Genomic DNA, 13194 nt, shown 5'->3' with positions numbered 1-13194 from the left:
TTTAGAATATCCATTCACTTGTGAACAAGGCCATTGCCATCCATGAACCTATTTTGGGTGATTGTATCAAAATCATGACCCTAAAGGAAACCTTGCTGAAGGGTGACGACACCTTTCCCCTTAATCAAGCCTTCCGGCCCGGCTGTACCTTTCATTTCTTGTCCGGTCAAGGCCATTGCGGTGGCAGTGTGGCTCTTATCACCAGATCACACCTTAGCCTGAGCCCCCTACTCCTTGGGACATGGGAACATAGGTAATTGGAGGAGCAGTAAGCCATTCGGCACTTCGTGCCTGCTCCATCATTCAATTAGATCATAGTTGATCATCTACCTCAAGGGCATTTCCCTGCCCTATCCTCTTGTCCCCTGGTGTATTTACTAACTAGAAATCTATTGATCTCTGCCTTGAACATATTCAATGACTGAACTTCCACAGCCCTCTAGGGTAGAGAATTCCAAAGATTTACCACCCTCTGAGTGAAGAAATTCCTCTTCATCTCAGTCCTAAATGACCCAATCCTAATTCTGAGACTGTGTCCTCTGGTTCTAGACCACCCCCAACCTGGGGAAAGATTCTCCTGCATCTACCTTGTCAAGCCCTGTAAAAATTCTATATGCTTCAATGAGATTGCCTCTTATTCTTCTAAACTCTAGAGAATAAAGACCCAGTCTCCTTAATCTCTCCTCATAGGACAATCCCACCATGCCAGGAAACAGTCTGATGAAGCTTCATTGCATTCCCTCTATGGCAAGTATATCCTTTCTTAGGTGAGGAGACTAAAACTGTATGCAATACCCAGGTGCCACCTCACCAAGGCTCTATACAAGTGCAGCAAGGCTTTACTCCTGTACTCAAATCCTCTTGCAATAATGGACAACATACCATTTGCCTTAACTGCTTGTTGCACCTGCATGTTAACTTTCAGTGGCTTATGCACAAGGGCACCCAGGTCCCTGTGGGCATCAACAGTTCCCAATCTCTCACCATCTAAGAAATACTCTGCATTTCTGTTTTTCTTACCAAAGTGGATAACTTCCCATTCTTTCACATTACATTCCATCTGCCCACTCAGCCTAAATCCCCTTGATGCCTCCTTGCATCCTCCTAATAACTCACATCCCCGCCTAGTTTTGTGTCATCAGCAAACTTGGAAATATTACATTTAGTCCCCACATCCAAATCATTGATATAGATTGGGAATAGTTGGGGCCCAAGCACTGATCATATAGTACCCCACACATCACAACCTGCCAACCTGAGAATGATCCATTTATTCCTACTCTGCTTTCCGTCCATTAACTAATTCTCAATCCATGCCAGTAAATTACCCCCACTCCCATGTGCTCTAATTTTGTTTACTAATCTGTGTGTGGAATCTTATCGAAAGCCTCCTGAAAATCCAATACACAAAAATATGAACATTCTAATTAGGAACAATGGTAGGCAACTCGGCCCCTTGAGCCTACTCCGCTATTCAATAAGATCATGGGTGATCTGATTATAACCTCAGCCCCACATTCCTGCCTACCCCCGATAATCTTTCACCCCCTTGTTAATTAAGAATCTACCTTGCTCTGCCTTAAAAATATTCAAAGACTCTGCTTCTACCGCCTTTTCAGGAAGAGAGTTCCAAAGATTCACAACCTCTCAGACAAAAAATTTCTCCTCATCTCTGTCTTAAATAAGCGACCCCTTGTTTTTAAACAGTGACCCCTAGTTCTAGGTTCTCCCACAAGAGTAAACATCCTCTCCACGTCCATCCTGTCAAGACCCCGCAGGATCTGACATGTTTCAATCAAGTCACCTCTTACTCTTCTAAATTCCAGTGGATACAAGCCTAACCTGTCTAGCCTTTCCTCATAATACAACTTGCCCATTCCTGGTAGTAGTCTTACAAACCTTCTCTGAACTACTTCTAATGCATTTACATCTTTCTTTGAATAAGGGGGAGAATTTTCCCCCATCGGGTTGTGTGGGGGTGGACGCGAACCCGATTGGGGACGTGCCTCCATTTTACGTGGGTGGGCCAATTAAGACCCGCCCAGTGTGACACGCACCCAGAAGCACTGAGCGCTCCCTATGCGGGCAGAGGGGGATTTCCTGAGTCAGGGCCTGCACTCTTTCGCACATGTGCGCGAAAGAGCGCAGAAATCTCCCTGAGGCACCTCTGTGCCTCAGGGAGATTTGTTTAAGTTTTAAAAAGCTAAATAAAGAAAAGAAAAAATTTTAAGATATGTCCCCTCATGTGACAGTGTCACATGAGCTGGGACATGTCAATTAAGTTTTATAAACATTTTTATTCAATTTATTAACACTTCATGAAACCTCATCTCACCCGTGGATGAGGTTCCATGAAAAATGCGAAGGCTACCCGGGCTCTTCGCCTGCCCACCAACCTTAAGGTTGGACGGGCAGCTCAGTTTATTAGTTTAATTAGTTTTTAAATGGCCTTAATAGGCTTTTGACTGTTCAGCGGGCACACAGCCGACTCATGAAAATCTAAATGACGTGCAGTGATGTCGGGGCGCACACCTGACCTCACACCACGTCATTTTACGCCTCGGCGAGTGGGCCCTGTCCCTGCTCGCCGAACCGAAAACTCTGGCCAAGGAGACCAGTACTGTACACAATACTCCAGATGTGGTCTCACCAATGCCATGTACAACTGAAGCATAACCTCCCTACTTTTGTAATCAATTCCCCTCACAATAAATGATAACATTCTATTAGCTTTCCAAATTACCTGCTGTACCTGCAAAATAATATTTTATGATTCATGCACTGTGATACCCAGATCCCTCTGAATCTCAGGGCTCTGGAATCTCTCACCATTTAGATAATATGCTTCGTCTTTTACTCTTCCTGCCAGAATGAACGATTTCACATTTGCCCACATTATACTCCATTTGCCAGATCTTTTCTCACTCACTTAACCTTTCTATGTCACTTTGTAGCCTCATGTCCTCTTCACAATTTACTTTCCTACCTATCTTTGTGTCATCAGCAAATTTAGCAACCATTCCTTGGGTCCCTTCATCCAAGTCATTTATATAAACTGTAAAAAGTTTGAGGCCCCAGCACTGATCCCTGTGGTACACCACTCGTCACATCCTGCCAACTAGAAAAAGACTCATTCATGCCAACTCTCTGGGCTGAATTTTCCCCCCATCGGGGGAGAAGTTGAAGGACGGGTGCGTACAGGCGCGCTTCTGATTGGTGCCCCCGATCGGAGGCACGCTGCCATTTTACGTGGGCGGGCCAATTAAGGCCCACCCAGCGTGAAGTCCGCTCAGAAGCGCTATGCGCTCCCTGTGCAGGCTGGGGGGTTGGGGGGGAATCCCAAAATTGAGAGTGTGCTCTTTCGCGCATGCGCACGAAAGAGCGCACTCATCTCCGAGGCTCAGGGAGATCGGCTCTAAATGTAAAAAAGATAAAAATAGAAAAATAAAATTTCCGTCACGAGTTGGGACATATCCATAATTTTTACAAAAACTTTATTAATTTTTTAAAAAACCTACATGAAACCTCATCCCGCCCGTGGGTGAGGTTTCATGTTTTTTCTAGCTCCCACCTGGGCTCCTGGCCTGCCCGGCAGCCTTAAGGTTGGACAGGCAAGTCCTTTAATTATTTAACTGACCCTGTCAATGGCCTCAATTGGCCATTGACAGGTAGGCGGGCGCGCAGCTGATTTTGCTGCGCCCCCGCCTTCCTGAAAATTTAAATGGGGCGCGGTGACGTCAGGAGTTCCCCCCGACTTCACCGCACGTCATTTTACACATTGGCGAGCAGGCCCCACCCCCGCACGGCGACGCATAAAATCCTGCCCTCTGCTTCTGTTAGCTAGCCAATCTTCTATCCATGCCAATATGTGACCCCCTACACCATGACCTTTTATTTTCTGCAATAACCTTTGATGTGACACTTTATCAAATGCCTTCTGGAAATCTAAGTACAGCAAATCCACCAGTTCCCCTTTATCCACAGCACATGTGACTTCTTCAAAGAACTCCAATAAATTGGTTAAACATGATTCCCCTTTCACAAAATCACATTGACTCTGCCTGGTTGCCTTGAATTTTTCTAAGTGTCCTGAAATAACATCTTTAATAATAGCTTCTAACATTTTCGCTATGACAGATGTTAGGCTAATCGGCCTGTAGTTTCCTGCTTTCTGTCTCCCTCCCTTTTTGAATAAAGGAGTTACATTTGCTGTTTTCCAATCTAATGGGGCCTTCCCCAAATCTAGGGAATTTTGGAAAATTAAAACCAGCCACTTCTTTCAAGACCTTAGGATGAAGGCCATCCGGACCTGAGGATTTGTCAGCCCGCAGCCCCAACAAATTGCTCAATACCACTTCCCTAGTGATTGTAATTTTCCCGAGTTCCTCCCTCCCTTCCATTTCCTGATTTACAGCTATTTCGGGTATGTTACTTGTGCCCTCTATAGGAAGACCAAAGCAAAATACATGTTTAATTCATCCGCCATCTCCCTACTTTCCATTATCAATTCCCCAGACGCAATTTCTATAGGACCAACACGCACTTAGTTAACTCTTTTCTTATTTAAATATCTATAGAAACTCTTACTATCTGTCTTTATATTACGAGCTAGCTTTCTCTCATACTCTAATTTTTCCCTCCTTATTAATCTTTTTGTCATCCTTTGCCGTTCTTTATGTTCTTTCCAATCTTCTGACCTGGCACACGTCTTTGCATAATTATATGCTTTTCCTTTAAGTTTGATACTGTCTTTAACTTTTTTAGTTAACCACGGATGGTGGGCCTTCCCCTTGGAATTTTTCTCTCTCACTGGAATGTATCTATTCTGTGTATTCTGATATATCCCTTTAAATGCCTGCCACTGTACCTTTATTGACCTCTCTTAACCTTATTCGCCAGTTCACTTTCGCTAGCTCTGCTTTCATGCCCTCAGTATTGCCCTTATTTAAGTTTAAAATACTAGTTTTGGACACACTCGTTTCTCCCTCAAAATGAATGTAAAATTCAATCATATTATGATCGCTGCTACCTCGGGGTGCCTTCACTATGAGCTTATCAATTAATCCTATCTTGTTGCTGAATACCAGGTCTAGTATAGCCTGTTCTCTGGTTGACTCCAGAATATGCTGTTCTAAGAAACTATCCTGAAAATATTCTATGAACTCCTTATCTACACCACCTTTGCCCATCTGATTTTTTCTAGTCTATATGTAGATTAAAATCTCCCCATGATTCTTACAGTATCTTTCTGTTAAGCTCCCATTATCTCTTCTTTTATCCTCTGTCCTACCGTGTAGTTACAATTAGGGGGCCTGTGCACAACTCCCACAAGTGACCTTTATCAGTCCTCATCACGACCCAAATTGCTTCTACATCCTGGTTTGCTGAACTTGAGTCATCCCTCTTTAATGTGCTAATACCATCATTAATTAACAGAGCCACACTAAATCCACTGGTTCCCCTTATCTATTCTGCTAGTTACATCCTCAAAAAACTCCAACAGGTTTGTCAAACATGATTTTCCTTTCATAAATCCATGTTGACTCTGCCTAATCCTACCATTATGTCCACATCCTTTATAATAGGTTCTAGCATTTTCCCTACCACCGATGTCAGGCTAACATGTCTATAGTTCCCCATTTTCTCTCTCCCTCCTTTCTTAAATAGTGGGGTTACATTTGCTCTGGACTTGCTCCTCCTTTGAGCATCTAGCCTTGGTTTACCCCTTTCACCTCTCAATCAAAATCATCATTTTCTACCGCCTTCCCAAGTATGATAAAAATTTTCTCACTGAGGTATTTTCATTGCACTCCTCCCTCAGCCTCTACATTGAATGACTTCTCATTGTCAGTAATTTAAAAATTCATCGATGCTCATCATGCTCTCTCTCCTCTAAATTCACTGCCTTCTTATCCTCCCTCAATTTCTCCCTCCATGTAAGTTCCCCCAATCCACATTCACAGCCAACCTCTTGACCTTGCCATCTTTCTTGCACTTCCTGGTCCCAACATATAAATTACAGATAAGGCCATCTCCAATAATTTCCCTGCATCACTCTCGACCCACATCCCCCTTCCACACCACAACACCATTGCCTTCTGTTAGCTGTCTCCCAATTGACTTACATTTACATTTTCAAAATCCCAACTGTCTAGACTCGGGTTCTCAGTGCGTCACAACATTTCTGCAGCTACTGATTTACTCAACCGCACCCTTACCTCCAACTTCGGTGTCCCAGTCTCCAGTAAAACCATTACTCTCTCTCACCCTGCTCATTCACCGAGTACAGTCCTCATCTCCACTCACTTAAGTCCAAGAGTTGCAGAATTGAAAGATAAGCCAGAAATCTGGCTTAGCCATCCACCACCAGATCTGGCTGGACCACATAAAACACCATTGGCCATGCTTTCTATTCCTGCTCACAATGCAAAGATAACCCCCAACTTCTTTTCTCTACTGCAGTCTTCTTAAACCCCTCTCCCCGTCCCCTCCATCCTCACCTGCAATAATAATTTTGAGGAGCTCTTGGACTTCCTTCTCATTCAGATCAACACCATGCAATCAGCTGCTTCTGCCAGGTCCCTCCTTACCACTAGCTCACAGGCCAAACTTCCACTAAATCTCCATCCTGCCCTAGCCCCAAAGCATAGCTTTCTCTAGCTCCCCTCCTACCTAACCTCATGGCTTCTCTGAACTCAAAGTAGGGAGATGGTGGCATAAAGGTAATGTCACTGGGCTAGTAATCCAGCAGCCCAAGCGAGTGCTCTGGGGGCATGGTTTCAAATCCCACCATCGAAGCTGGAGGAATTAAAATTCAATTAATTGTAAGTCAGTCGAAATAGCTCAGTTGGGAGAGTGTTAGACTGAAGATCTAAAGGTCCCTGGTTCAAACCCCGGTTTCGGCAGAGAACTGCAAGTCCGCTCGCTTGAGCGTCTCCAGCTTCTTGCTGGGTTGCCCGCTCGCTGGGTTGCCCGCTCGCTGGATTAGGGTATTTGTAGCTTTAAAAAGTATTTGGATGTGCACTTGCGATGCCATGGCATACAAGGCTATGGGCCTAGTGCTGGAAAATGGGATCAGAATAGTTAGGTACTTGTTTGACCGGCAGACTTGATGGGCCGAAGGGCCTTTTTCTGTACTGTAGACCTCTATGACTCTATCTTGTCCATGAGACCCACTTCTTACTCTCTTGACCCTATTCCAACTAAACTGTTGGCCACCCAACCTCCTGGTCCCTATGTTAGCGAGTATTGTTTAACCATTCCCTTTCTTCACGTGTTGTCCATTAAATCTGCCATGATCACCCCTTCCTCAAAGAAGCAACCCTGACCCCATTGCTTTTGGAAACTACGACTTCATCTCCAACCTCCCTTTCCTCTCCAAAGTCCTTGAATCTGTTGGTGCCTCCCAAATCCATTCAGATCTTTTCCAGAAAACCATGTTTGAATCCATCCAATCATGTTCTGCCCCTATCATGGCAACAAAACAGCTCGTCATAAAGTCACAAATGACATGCTCTGCGACTGTGACAAAGACAACTATCCTTCCTGGTCCTGCTTGACCTGTCTGCAGCCTTTGGCATAGTTGATCAGACCATCCTCCTCCAGCCCCTCTTCACTGTTGTCAAGCTGGGTGGACCTCCTCTCATCTAGCTACATTTTTATCTAATTCTATCCAGGGTATCATTTGCAATGGTTTCTCTTCCTGCTCCTTCACCTGTTCCTCTGGTGCTCTTCAAATATCTAACCTTGGACGCATCTATTTCTCATCTACATGCTGCCCCTCAACAAAATTATTCAAAAGCACATTGTTAGTATTCACATGTCCATCGACAACAGCCAGATCTAACTCACCTCCACCTTTCTCAACTCCTCCACTGTTGCTAAATTATCAGAATGCTTATCTAACATCCAGCACACGATGAGCAGAAATTTCCTCTAATTAAATATTTGAAAGACAGAAGCCACAAATTTCTGTCCCCATTCCAATCTCTGTTCCCTAGCTACCAACGTGATGCCTCTTGCTGGCAACAATCTGAGACTAAACCTGTCTGTTCGCAACCTGAATGTCATATTTGACCTTGAGATGAGCTTTGTGCCATCACTAAGGATGCCTGTTTCTACCTTGGAAATCATTCAACTTCACCCATCTCAGTTCATCTGTTGCGGAAACCCTTATTCATGCCTTTGTTACCCGTAGACTTGACTATTCCAAAGCATTCCCGGTTGGTCTGGCACATTCTACCCTATATGGCTTTGAGGTCATTTAAAACTCTGATGCCTGTGTCTTAACTCACACAACTCCTGTTCAATTCTTACCCCTGTGCTCAGTGACCTACATTGCCTCCCGGTAAAGCAAAGTCTTGACTTTAAATTATCATACATGTTTTCAATAGTACTAAAGATGTGTGCTACAGAATTAGCTGTGCCTCTAGCCAAGCTCTTCTAGTGGCATCTACCCAGCAGTGTGGAAAATTGCCCAGTTCGATGGGATATACACTCTTTCAGTATAGAATCACAGAACAGGTACAGCACAGGAGGCCGCCATTCGGCCTGTTGTATCTGTGCTGGCTCTCTGAAGGAGCAATTCACCTAGCGCCACTGCCCCTGCCTTCTCCCTATAGGCCTGCACATTCTTCCTTTTCAGATAATGATCTAATTCCTTCTTGAAAGCCTCGATTGAACCTGCCTCCACCAAACTCTCATGCAGTGCATTCCAGATCCTAACCATTCGCTGCATGAAAAAGCTTTTCTTCATGTTTCCATTGTTTCTTTTGCCAATTACCTTAAATCCATGTCCCCTTGTTCTCAGTCCTTCCACCAATGGAACAGATTTTCAGTGCAGACAGCTCATGATTTTGAATACCTCTATCAAATTTCCTCTCAACCTTCTCATCTCCAAGGAAATCAGTCCCAACTTCTCCAATCTATGTAATTGAATTTCCTCATCCCTGGGACCATTCTTATGAGTCCTTTTTGCACTTTCTCCAATGCTTTCATATCCTTCTAAAATGTGACGCCCATAACTGGATATATACTTTAGCTAAGGCCAAACCAGTGTCTATACAAGTTTAACATAACTTCCTTGCTTTTGTACTCTGTAACCCTATTTATAAAGCCGGGCTATGAAGTTACAGATTGTGATTGAATACAATTCTGCTGTTGCTGATGGCCCACAATGCCCCATGGAGGCCCAGTTTTGAGCTACTCAAACTGTTCTGAACCTGTCCTATTTAGCACAGTGATGGATGGTACCCTCAGTGTGAAGATGGGGCTTTGTCTGCACAGACACTATGCAATGGTCATTCCTGCCAATATTGCCATGAACAGATTCATCTGTGACAAATAGATTAATGAGGACAAAGTCAAGCAAATTTTTCTTTGTTGTTGGTCTTCTCACCACCTGCCACAGGCCCAGTCTGGCAGATATGTCCTTCAGGGCTCGGCCAGCTTGGTCAGTAATGGTGCTAACAAGCCATTCATGGACATTGAATTACCCCACCCAGAGTACATCTGTGCCTTTGCTGCCCTCAGTGCTTCTTCTAAGTGGTGTTCAACATAAGAGGACTCTTGATTCATTAGCTGAGGGGGGCTAATGAGTAGGTGGTAATCAGCAGGAGGTTTCCTCGCCCATGTTTAACCTGATGCCATGAGACAATATTGAGAACTCCCTCCTGACAGTATACCACTGTGCTGCCAACTTTGGTGGGTCTGTCCTGCCAGTGGTACCAAGCATACACAGGGATGGTGATGGAGGATCCTGGGACAGTGGCTGTAAGGTATGATTTGATGAGTATAATTATGTCAGGCTACTTTGCTCGACTAGTCTGTAGGACAGCTCTCCCAAATTTGGAGCAAGTCCTCAGATGTTAGCGAGGAGAATCTTGCAGGTTTGACTTGTCAGGGCATGCCATTGTCATTTCTGGTGCCCAAGTCGATTCTGGGTGGTCCGTCCGGTGTTAACCCCCTTTTGACTTTTCTGTAGCAGTTTAGTATAACTGAATGTTTTGCTCGGCCATTTCAGAGAGCAGTTAAGAGTCAACTACATTGCTATGGGTCTGGAGTCACACCTATGCCAGACCAGCTAAGGAACACAGATTTCCTTCCCTAAAGGACATTAGTGAACCAGATGGATTTTTTGTGGCAATCTGATAATTTCATGGTCACTGTTACTGAGGCTAGCTTTTAATTCCAGATTTTTATTAATTAATTGAATCCACTTTCTTAGTGTACCGTGCAGTTTAATCAGGTATATAGAGGCCCTCAGAATGCAGCATGGTTTAATGAGGTAGAGAGACTTTCTCAAGCATACAGTGCAATGAGGTATAGAGTGTTCAATTCTAAAAAGCCAGGTGGTGAAGGATAGACCTGGAGCCAATCTTTACACACTTTATAAGCATTTATTTACAAGAGATACATATTACAAACATGCACCTCTTAACCTAACTACCATAGTTTTGGTCTGTTCTTCTTTAATGGAGCACAAGTGAATTCTCACTTTTGTTAATGCCCACCAGCTACCACAATTAAACAGAACAATTAAACAGTACAATTAATTGATTCTCTTCTCTCTTTGAATAAAATTGAGTTTATACATCAACCAGAATTTCAAAATGATTTAAATCAAAGACCTCCATATTCTATACATTGCATTACAAGACACCCATCCTCTGAGGCCCCAACAATGTCTTCGTACATGTAAAACAATCAGACAGTAGATGATTTTCATCTATGTATTTAAATTTTAGAGATTTCCGTTCCAGCATTTGTTTCAAACAAAGTCATTTATCTACATTAGATTCAATGGGTATACTCTCTTCAGTATGTCTTTTGTGCAGAATCTCACTTACCGTAGATCGTGGCATATAAGCTGACTTAGCGTATAAGACGACACAATCTTTTGGCCCCAAAAATCATGTTTTTGCATGTACTCTCACTCTCCCTCTCCCGCCTCCACCCTTTTCAGCCATGACATATTGTACTCACATTAATAGTCAGCCTCAATCTTTCGCCCCACAAAATGAATGTGTTACTTACTGGTACCTTATAACTGGGTGCAAGGGAGCAAGGAGATGATTCAAGCTGTGTTACAAAGATGTGCAGGACTTTAAAATGTGCCCATGCAGCGTGGACTCCACGTGGCAAATGATAAAGTTGTGACCACCCACACCCATGCCAGCAGTTCATGGTGGCGTAGTGGTATTGTCACTGGACTATTAATCCAGAGACCTAGGGTAATGCTCTGGGGACCAGGGTTCAAATCCAACCATGGCAGATGGTGAAATTTGAATTCAATTAAAAAAAACACTGGAATTAAAGCTCTTATGATGACCACGAAACCATTGTCGATTGTCGTAAAAACCCATCTGGTTCACTAATGACCTTGAGGGAAGGAAATCTGCCATCCTTACCTGGTCTGGCCTACGTGTGACTCCAAACACACAGCAACGTGTTGACTCTTAACTGCCCTCTGAAATGGCCTAGCAAGCCATCAGTTCTCAAGGGCAATTGGGAATGGGCAATAAATGTTAACCTAGCCAGGATTCCTCCCCCCACCATCCCATGAATGAGTATAAGTCACCCTCCCCCGTTTTTGAAGGGGTTTTTCAAGGCTTGAAAGGTTGATTTATACACCGACATCTGCAGTAAAATTTTTGGCAAATACAATCCAATATTTCACCACCTCCACAAGAGCCAGCATTTCTTTTAACATCATTTCTTATTTTCTTAGCTTGCCAAGCTAAAAGGACAACATTTCTCATTCTCACTCAAAAGAACCATTACGAAATCATGTGCATCAAAAGACCCCTCAAGAAGATTAGCATGTGAAGCATCACTAAAAATAAATAGATCCATGTTCTTTGAGTCAACTAGGTAATTTGAGTAAACATTTACTCAGATTTAATTTTTTAATGGTTTATTCTCTCCCATTAGGGTATTTCATGATAGGGCTTAATTACAACATACCAAACATAGTTTTTTGTTTTTATACCAAATGTAGCATCTGATCTGGGGCAGAATTTTCCATGCCCACTGGCGTTGGGCAACAGGGTGGACGTGAGAGGACAATATAGTGGGAAGGCCAAAAATCAGTTTCATGGCGTCGTGAAACCAGTTTGCAATCGTCTGCTCTGACCGTCAATGGCGGGCCGTGTTTCCTGTCATCGGTTTTGGGAACTTCATTGTAATACATCTGCATACCATTGAAAGCCCAGCTCGCTGGAATCATCCTCCCACCCAAGCTGGATCATCCTAGCACGTTGGCGTGCAGTCTTTCACAAGAGCATATATATGGGGTGCACTTGGCAAGCTGTACTTTGAGGAATTCGGAGGTGAGTGCACAGTAACGTTGTGCAGTGTTCTCGAGGGCTGCCTGTTGGACTTCAAGGTTGAGTTGCTGTGCATTCAGGTGGGGGCACAGGCAAGTTGCTTTTCCCTGGCTGGCTGACAGTGTGGTGCTAGGGCAAGGGCTGCCTGACAGTTGAGGCAAGTTGTGGTGAGGGCTGTCCTGTGTTTGAGGCAATTATGGGGACGGGGGGGGGAGAGAGGGGGCGCCAGGGGTTGCCCTGTGATTGAGGAGATTGGTTGGGGGGGGAGGGGGGGGAGCTGCACTGCAGTGGATGGTAGTACACAATTACGTGCAGGGGGTGGGGGAGGATAGTGGCTATTCATTAGGGACACCTTGTATAAAGTGACCACTCCTCTGCAGCTGAGACAGTTAGATAGTTCAGGTGCAGCCACATTGACATGCCTGGAGTTGGGCCTCCAGCTTATCTGCCGACTCAAGCAATGTAGAGGCATGAAAATGCCACCAAATGCTCCAGAGCTTTTCATCCCTCAGGCACAGACTGCAAACTAATGAGAGTTTTAGTGGACTGCAGAACAACTGGATGCCTGCACATGTTGTGCAATCTCCTTGCAGCAGTCACTGGTGGAGGCGCTCACAGCCCCTTACAATGTCATCATCCCGGTTTGGACCAGTCTCCCCCTTGGTTCAAGCTAACAGTGCAGCCTTGCAGTGCGGGTTAGGAGAATGCCTGTGTCTGAGCTGAGAGCACAGCATGCAGTCCAATGGGCAAAGCTGCCACCAATTGGTCAGGTGGAGTGGGGCAAAGTTAGGTGGGGTCTCGGACAGCCATGCAGCGCACTAAACTCTGGCCATCCAAGTGGTGGTCAGCACTCTCTGGGATGCGTTAA

The 13194-nt window shown here is 44.4% G+C and overlaps 1 protein-coding gene and 1 non-coding gene across 4 annotated transcripts in view; one reads left to right on the top strand and one right to left on the bottom strand.

Moving 5' to 3' along the window:
* cacna2d2a (calcium channel, voltage-dependent, alpha 2/delta subunit 2a) overlaps positions 1-13194 on the bottom strand; it is a 991061-nt gene that overhangs the window by 870791 nt on the left and 107076 nt on the right. The window lies entirely within an intron of this gene.
* Positions 6833-6905, top strand: trnaf-gaa (transfer RNA phenylalanine (anticodon GAA)). The gene has a single exon. It is a non-coding gene; the product is annotated as a tRNA-Phe (tRNA).

This window comes from Cetorhinus maximus, chromosome 6 (genome assembly GCF_964194155.1).
Source record: "Cetorhinus maximus chromosome 6, sCetMax3.hap1.1, whole genome shotgun sequence".
Taxonomy (NCBI): Eukaryota; Metazoa; Chordata; class Chondrichthyes; order Lamniformes; family Cetorhinidae; genus Cetorhinus; species Cetorhinus maximus.
This window is presented reverse-complemented; position numbering and strand designations above follow the sequence as displayed.